Source organism: Lagenorhynchus albirostris, chromosome 10 (genome assembly GCF_949774975.1).
Source record: "Lagenorhynchus albirostris chromosome 10, mLagAlb1.1, whole genome shotgun sequence".
In the NCBI taxonomy this organism is placed as follows: Eukaryota; Metazoa; Chordata; class Mammalia; order Artiodactyla; family Delphinidae; genus Lagenorhynchus; species Lagenorhynchus albirostris.
The window spans coordinates 101332779-101339728 of NC_083104.1; positions in this window are offsets into that span (position 1 = coordinate 101332779).

Consider the following 6950-nt stretch of genomic DNA (forward strand, 5'->3'; position numbering starts at 1 on the left):
TCTGGCAACCACTCATCTGTTTTCTGTATCTATGAGCTTGGTGGGTTTGTTTTATTTTGAATTTCACATGTAAGTGAGATCATACAGTGTTCGTCTTTCTCTGACTCATCTCACTTAGCATAATGCTCTCAAGGTTTATCCATATTGTCACAAATGGCAAGATCTCATTGTTTTTTCTGGCTGAGTAATATTCCATTTTTCTTGTGTAATTGTCCTGGCTAGAACCTTCAATAAAATGTTGGGTAGAAGTGGCAAGAGCAAACATCTTTCTCTTGTTCCTGATTTTCGGGTGAAAGTTTTCACACTGTTAAGTATGATGTTAGCTATGGGTTGTTCATAGATGCCCTTTATCAAGTTAAGGATATCCCTTCTATCCCTGTTATTTTTTTTTAATTTTATTTTTTGGCTGCGTTGGGTCTTCGTTGCTGCGTGCGGGCTTTCTCTAGTTGCAGCGAGCAGGGGGGCTACTCTTAGTTGTGGTGCACGGGCTTCTCATTGTGGTGGCTTCTCTTGTTTTGGAGCACAGGCTCTAGTGAGTGGGCTTCAGTAGTTGTGGTACGTGGGCTCAGTAGTTGTGGCTCGCGGGCTCTAGACGCAGCAGGCTCGGTAGTTGTGGCGCACAGGCTTAGCTGCTCCACGGCATGTGGGATCTTCCCAGACCAGGGCTCGAACCCATGTCCCCTGCATTGGTAAGGAGGATTCTTAACCACTGAGCCACCAGGGAAGTCCCTATCCCTGTTTGTTGAGTGTTCTTTATTATGATGACTGTCAGATTTTTCAAGTGCTTTTTTGCATTTGAGATGATCATGTAGTTCTATCCTTCATTTTATCAATATTGTATACCGATTTGTGTGTGTGTGTGTTGAACTGAGCTTGCATTCATGAAATAAATCACACTTGGTCACGGTGTGTGATTTTTATATGGTGCCAGATAATTTTGTAGAGAATTTTTGCTCTTAATGTTGATTTGTAGTTTCCTTCTCTTGTGATGTCTTTGTGTGATTTTGGTATTAGGGTAATATTGGCCTCATAGAATAAGTTAAAAAGTGTTCTATTTCTTGGAAGCATTTACAAAGGAACTGATTCCTCCTTTTTCTTTAATTTTATTTTTTATATAGCAGGTTCTTATTACTTAATCTATTTCATACATACTAGACAACACATGTCAATCCCAATCTCCCAATTCATCCCACCATCACCACCCCGCACCCCACTTTCCCTCCTTGCCGTCAATACATTTGTTCTCTACATCTGTGTCTCTATTTCTGCCCTGCAAACCGGTTCATCTGTACCATTTTTCTAGATTCCACATATACATTAATGTATGATATTTGTTTTTCTCTTTCTGACTTACTTCACTCTGTATGACAGTCTTTAGGTCTGTCTATGTCTCAATAAATGACTCAATTTCATTCCTTTTCATGGCTGAGTAACATTCCATTGTATATATGTACCACATCTTCTTTATCCATTCATCTGTTGAGGGGTATTTAGGCTGCTTCCATGACCTGGCTATTGTAAATAGTGCTGCAACGAACATTGGGGTGCATGTGTCTTTTTGAATTGTGGTTTTCTCTGGGTATACGCCCAGTAGTGGGATTGCTGGGTCATATGGTAATTCTATTTTTAGTTTAGTTTTTTTTTTTTTTCTTCCGGTACGTGGGCCTCTCACTGCTGTGGCCTCTCCCATTGCGGAGCACAGGCTCCGGACGCGCAGGCTCAGCGGCCATGGCCCACGGGCCCAGCCGCTTGTGGCACGTGGGATCTTCCCGGACTGGGGCATGAACCCGTGTCCCCTGCATCGGCAGGCGGACTCTCAACCACTGTGCCACCATGGAAACCCTATTTTTAGTTTTTTAAGGAACCTCCATACTGTTCTCCATGGTGGCTGTATCAATTTACATTCCCACCAACAGTGCAAGAGGGGTTCCCTTTCCTCCACACCCTCTCCAGCATTTGTTGTTGGTAGATTTATCTGATGATGCCTATTCTAACTGGTGTGAGGTGATACCTCATTGTAGTTTTGATTTGCATTTCTCTAATAATTAGTGATGTTGAGTAGGTTTTCATGTGCCTCTTGGCCATCTGTATGTCTTCTTTGGAGAAATGTCTGTTTAGGTCTTCTGCCCATTTTTGCATTGGGTTGTTTGTTTCTTTAATATTGAGCTGCATGAGCTTCCTTGTATATTTTGGAGATTAATCCTTTGTCCGTTGATTTGTTTGCAAATATTTTCTCCTATTCTGAGGGTTGTCTTTTCGTCTTGTTTGTGTTTTCCTTTGCTGTGCAAAAACTTTGAAGTTTCATTAGGTCCCATTTGTTTATTTTTGTTTTTATTTCCATTACTCTAGGAGGTGGATCAAAAAAGATCTTGCTGTGATTTATGTCACAGTGTTCTTCCTATGTTTTCCTCTAAGAGTTTTATAGTGTCCAGTCTTACATTTAGGTCTCGAATCCATTTTGAGTTTATTTTTGTGTATGGTGTTAGGGAGTATTCTAATTTCATTCTTTTACATGTAGCTGTCCAATTTTCCCATCCCAGCACCACTTATTGAAGAGACTGTCTTTTCTCCATTGTATATCTTTGCTTCCTTTGTCATAGATTAGTTGACCATAGGTGCATGGGTTTATCTCTGGGCTTTCTATCTTGCTCCATTGATCTATGTTTCTGTTTTTGTGCCAGTACCATACTGTCTTGATTACTGTAGCTTTGTAGTATAGTCTGAAGTCAGGGAGTCTGATTCCTCCAGCTCTGTTTTTGTCCCTCAAGACTGCTTTGGCTCTTTGGGTTCTTTTGTGTCTCCATACAAATTTTAAGATGATTTGTTCTAGTCCCGTAAAAAATGCTATTGGTAATTTGATAGGAATTGCATTGAATCTGTAGATTGCTTTGGGTAGTATAGTCATTTTCACAATATTGATTCTTCCAATCCAAGAACATGGTATATCACTCCATCTGTTGGTATCATCTTTAATTTCTTTCATCAGTGTCTTATAGTTTTCTGCATACAGGTCTTTTGTTTCCCTAGGTAGGTTTATTCCTAGGTATTTTATTCTTTTTGTTGCAATGGTAAATGGGAGTGTTTCCATAATTTCTCTATCAGATTTTTCGTCATTAGTGTATAGGAATACAAGAGATTTCTGTGCCTTAATTTTGTATCCTGCTACTTTACCAAATTCATTGATTAGCTCTAGTGGTTTTCTGGTAGCATCTTTAGGATTCTCTATGTGTAGTATCATGTCACCTGCAGACAGTGACAATTTTACTTCTTCTTTTCCAATTTGTATTCCTTTTACTTTTTTTTCTCTGATTGCCATGGCTAGGACTTCCAAAACTATGTTGAATAACAGTGGTGAGAGTGGACATCCTTGTCTTGTTCCTGATCTTAGAGGAAATGCATTCAGTTTTTCACCATTGAGAATGATGTTTGCTGTGGGTTTGTCATATATGGCCTTTATTATGTTGAGGTAGGTTCCCTCTATGCCCACTTTCTGGAGAGTTTTTTTTGTCATAAATGGGTGTTGAATTTTGTCAAAAGCTTTTTCTGCATCTGTTGAGATGATCATATGGTTTTTATTCTTCAGTTTGTTAATATGGTGTATCACATTGATTTGTGTATGTTGAAGAATCCTTGCATCCCTGGGATAATCCCACTTGATCGTGGTGTATGATCCTTTTAATGTGTTGTTGGATTTTGTTTGCTAGTATTTTGTTGAGGATTTTTGCATTTATATTCATCAGTGATATTGGTCTGTAATTTTCTTTTTTTGTACTATCTTTTTCTAGCTTTGGTATCAGGGTGATGGTGGCCTTTTAGAATGAATTTGGGAGTGTTCTTTTGCAATTTTTGGGAAGAGTTTGAGAAGGCTGGGTGTTAGCTCTTCTCTAAATGTTTGATAGAATTCACCTGTGAAGCCATCTGGTGCTGGACTTCTGTTTGTTGGAAGATTTTTAATCACAGTTTCAATTTCATTACTTGGGATTGGTCTGTTCATATTTTGTTTCTTCCTGGTTCAGTCTGGGAAGGTTATACCTTTTAAGAATTTGTCCATTTCTTCTAGGTTGTCCATTTTATTGGCATAGAGATGCTTGTAGTAGTCTCTTAGGATGCAATTCTACAAATACAAATTCTACAAATACAAATTCTACAAATACAAATTCTGTGGTATCTGTTGTAACTTCTCCTTTTTCATTTCTAATTTTATTGATTTGAGTCCTCTCCCTCTTTTTCTTGATGAGTCTGGCTAATGGTTTATCAATTTTGTTTATCTTCTCAAAGAACCAGCTTTTAGTTTTATTGATCTTTGCTATTGTTTTCTTTGTTTCTCTTTTATTTCTGCTCTGATCTTTAGGATTTCTTTGCTTCTGCTAACCTTGGGTTTTGTTTGTTCTTCTTTCTCTAGTTCCTTTAGGTGTAAGGTTAGATTGTTTACTTGAGATTTTTCTTGTTTCTTGAGGTAGGCTTGTATAGCTATAAACTTCCTTCTTAGAATTGCTTTTGCTGCATCCCATAGGTTTTGGATTGTCATGTTTTCATTGTCATTTGTCTCTAGGTATTCTTTGATTTCCTCTTTGATTTCGTCAGTGATCTCTTGGTTATTTAGTAACATGTTGTTTAGCCTCCATGTGTTTGTGGTTTTTACATTTTTTTCCCCTGTAATTCATTTCTAATCTCATAGCATTGTGGTCGGAAAAGATGCTTGATGTGATTTCAATTTTCTTAAATTTACTGAGGCTTGATTTGTCACCCAAGATGTGATATATCCTGGAGAATGTTCTGTGCGCACTTGAGAAGAAAGTGTAATCTGCTGTTTTTGGATGGAATGTCCTATCAATATCAATTAAATCTCTGGTCTATTGTGTCATTTAAAGCTTCTGTTTCCTTATTTATTTTCATTTTGGATGATCTGTCCATCGGTATGAGGTGTTAAAGTCCCCCACTATTATTGTGTTACTGTCGATTTCCTCTTTTATAGCTGTTAGCAGTTGCTTTATGTATTGAGGTGCTCCTATGTTGGGTGCATATATATTTATAATTATATCTTCCTCTTGGATTGATCCCTTGATCATTATGTAGTGTCCTTCCTTGTCTCTTGTAACATTCTTTATTTGAAAGTCTATTTTATCTGATATGAGTATAGCTACTCCAGCTTTCTTTTGATTTCCATTTGCATGGAATATCTTTTTCCATCCCCTCACTTTCAGTCTGTATGTGTCCCTAGGTCTGAAGTGGGTCTCTTGTAGTCAGCATATATATGGGTCTTGTTTCTATATCCATTCAGCAAGCCTGTGTCTTTTGGTTGGAGCATTTAATGCATTCACGTTTAAGGTAATTATTGATATGTATGTTCTTATGGCCATTTTCTTAATTGTCTTGGGTTTGTTTTTGTAGGTCCTGTCCTTCTCTTGTGTTTCCCACTTAGAGAAGTTCCTTTAAATTTGTTGTAGAGCCGGTTTGGTGGTGCTGAATTTGGTGGTGCTGAATTCTCTTAGCTTTTGCTTGTCTGTGAAGCTTTTGATTTCTCCATCAAATCTAAATGAGATCCTTGCTGGGTAGAGTAATCTTGGTTGTAGGCTCTTCCCTTTCATCACTTTAAGTATTATCATGCCACTCCCTTCTGGCTTGTAGAGTTTCTGCTGAGAAATCAGCTGTTTAACCTTATGGAGTTCCCTGGTATGTTGTCATTTTTCCCTTGCTGCTTTCAATAATTTTTCTTTGTCTTTAATTTTTGCCAGTTTGATTACTATGTGTCTCGGCGTATTTCTCCTTGGGTTTATCCTATATGGGACTCTCTGTGCTTCTTGGACCTGGGTGGCTATTTCCTTTCCCATGTTAGGGAAGTTTTCGACTATAATCTCTTCATATTTTCTCGGGTCCTTTCTCTCTCTCTTCTCCTTCTGGGACCCCTATAATGCGAATGTTGTTGAATTTAATGTTGTTCCAGAAGTCTCTTAGTCTGTCTTCATTTCTTTTCATTCTTTTTACTTTAGTCTGTTCTGCAGCAGTGAATTCCACCATTCTGTCTTCAGGTCACTTATCTGTTCTTCTGCCTCAGTTATTCTGCTATTGATTCCTTCTAGTGTAGTTTCCATTTCAGTTATTGTATTGTTCATGTCTGTCTGTTCTTCAATTCTTCCAGGTCTTTGTTAAACATTTCTTGCAACTTCTTGATCTTTGCCTCCATTCTTTTTCCGAGGTCCTGGCTCATCTTCACTATCATTATTCTGAGTTCTTTTTCTGGAAGGTTGCCTAGCTCCACTTCATTAGATTTTCTGGGGTTTTATCTTGTTCCTTCATCTGGTACATAGGTCTCTGCCTTTTCATTTTGTCTGTCTTTCTGTGAATGTGGTACTGATTCCTCCTTAAGTGTTTGATAGAATTCATGAGTGCAGCCATTTGGTCCAGGGCTTTTCTTTGTGGGAAGTTTTTGATTACCGACTCAGTCTCTTTACTTGTTATAGGTGTATTCAAGTTGTCTATCGCTTGAGTCAGTTTCAGTAGTTTCTTTCTAGGAATTAGCCCGTCTCATGTCACTTACCTAGTTTGTTGGCATACAATTGCTCATAGTGTTGCCTTATGTTCTTTTTATTTCTGTAAGTTAGGTAGTACTGTTCTCTCTCCTGCTATTAGTAATTTGAGTATTTTTTCCTTAGTCTAATTTTTTCTAGGAACTAACATTTGGTTTCCTTGATGTTTCTCTACTATTTATATATTCTCCATTTTACTTATTTCTGCTGTAATCTTTTTTTCATTTCCTTCTGCTTCCTATGGATTTAGTATGCTCTTTTTTCTAGTTTCTTAAGGTGTAATGTTATTGACTTAATATCTGTTTACTTTTCTTTTTAACAGGTGTTTTGTTATATAATTTATTGAATGTTTTTCACTTTCATTTATCTCTGAATATTTTCTAATTTCTCTTGTAAAAGTTTATTCTTTGTTTAGGAATTTAA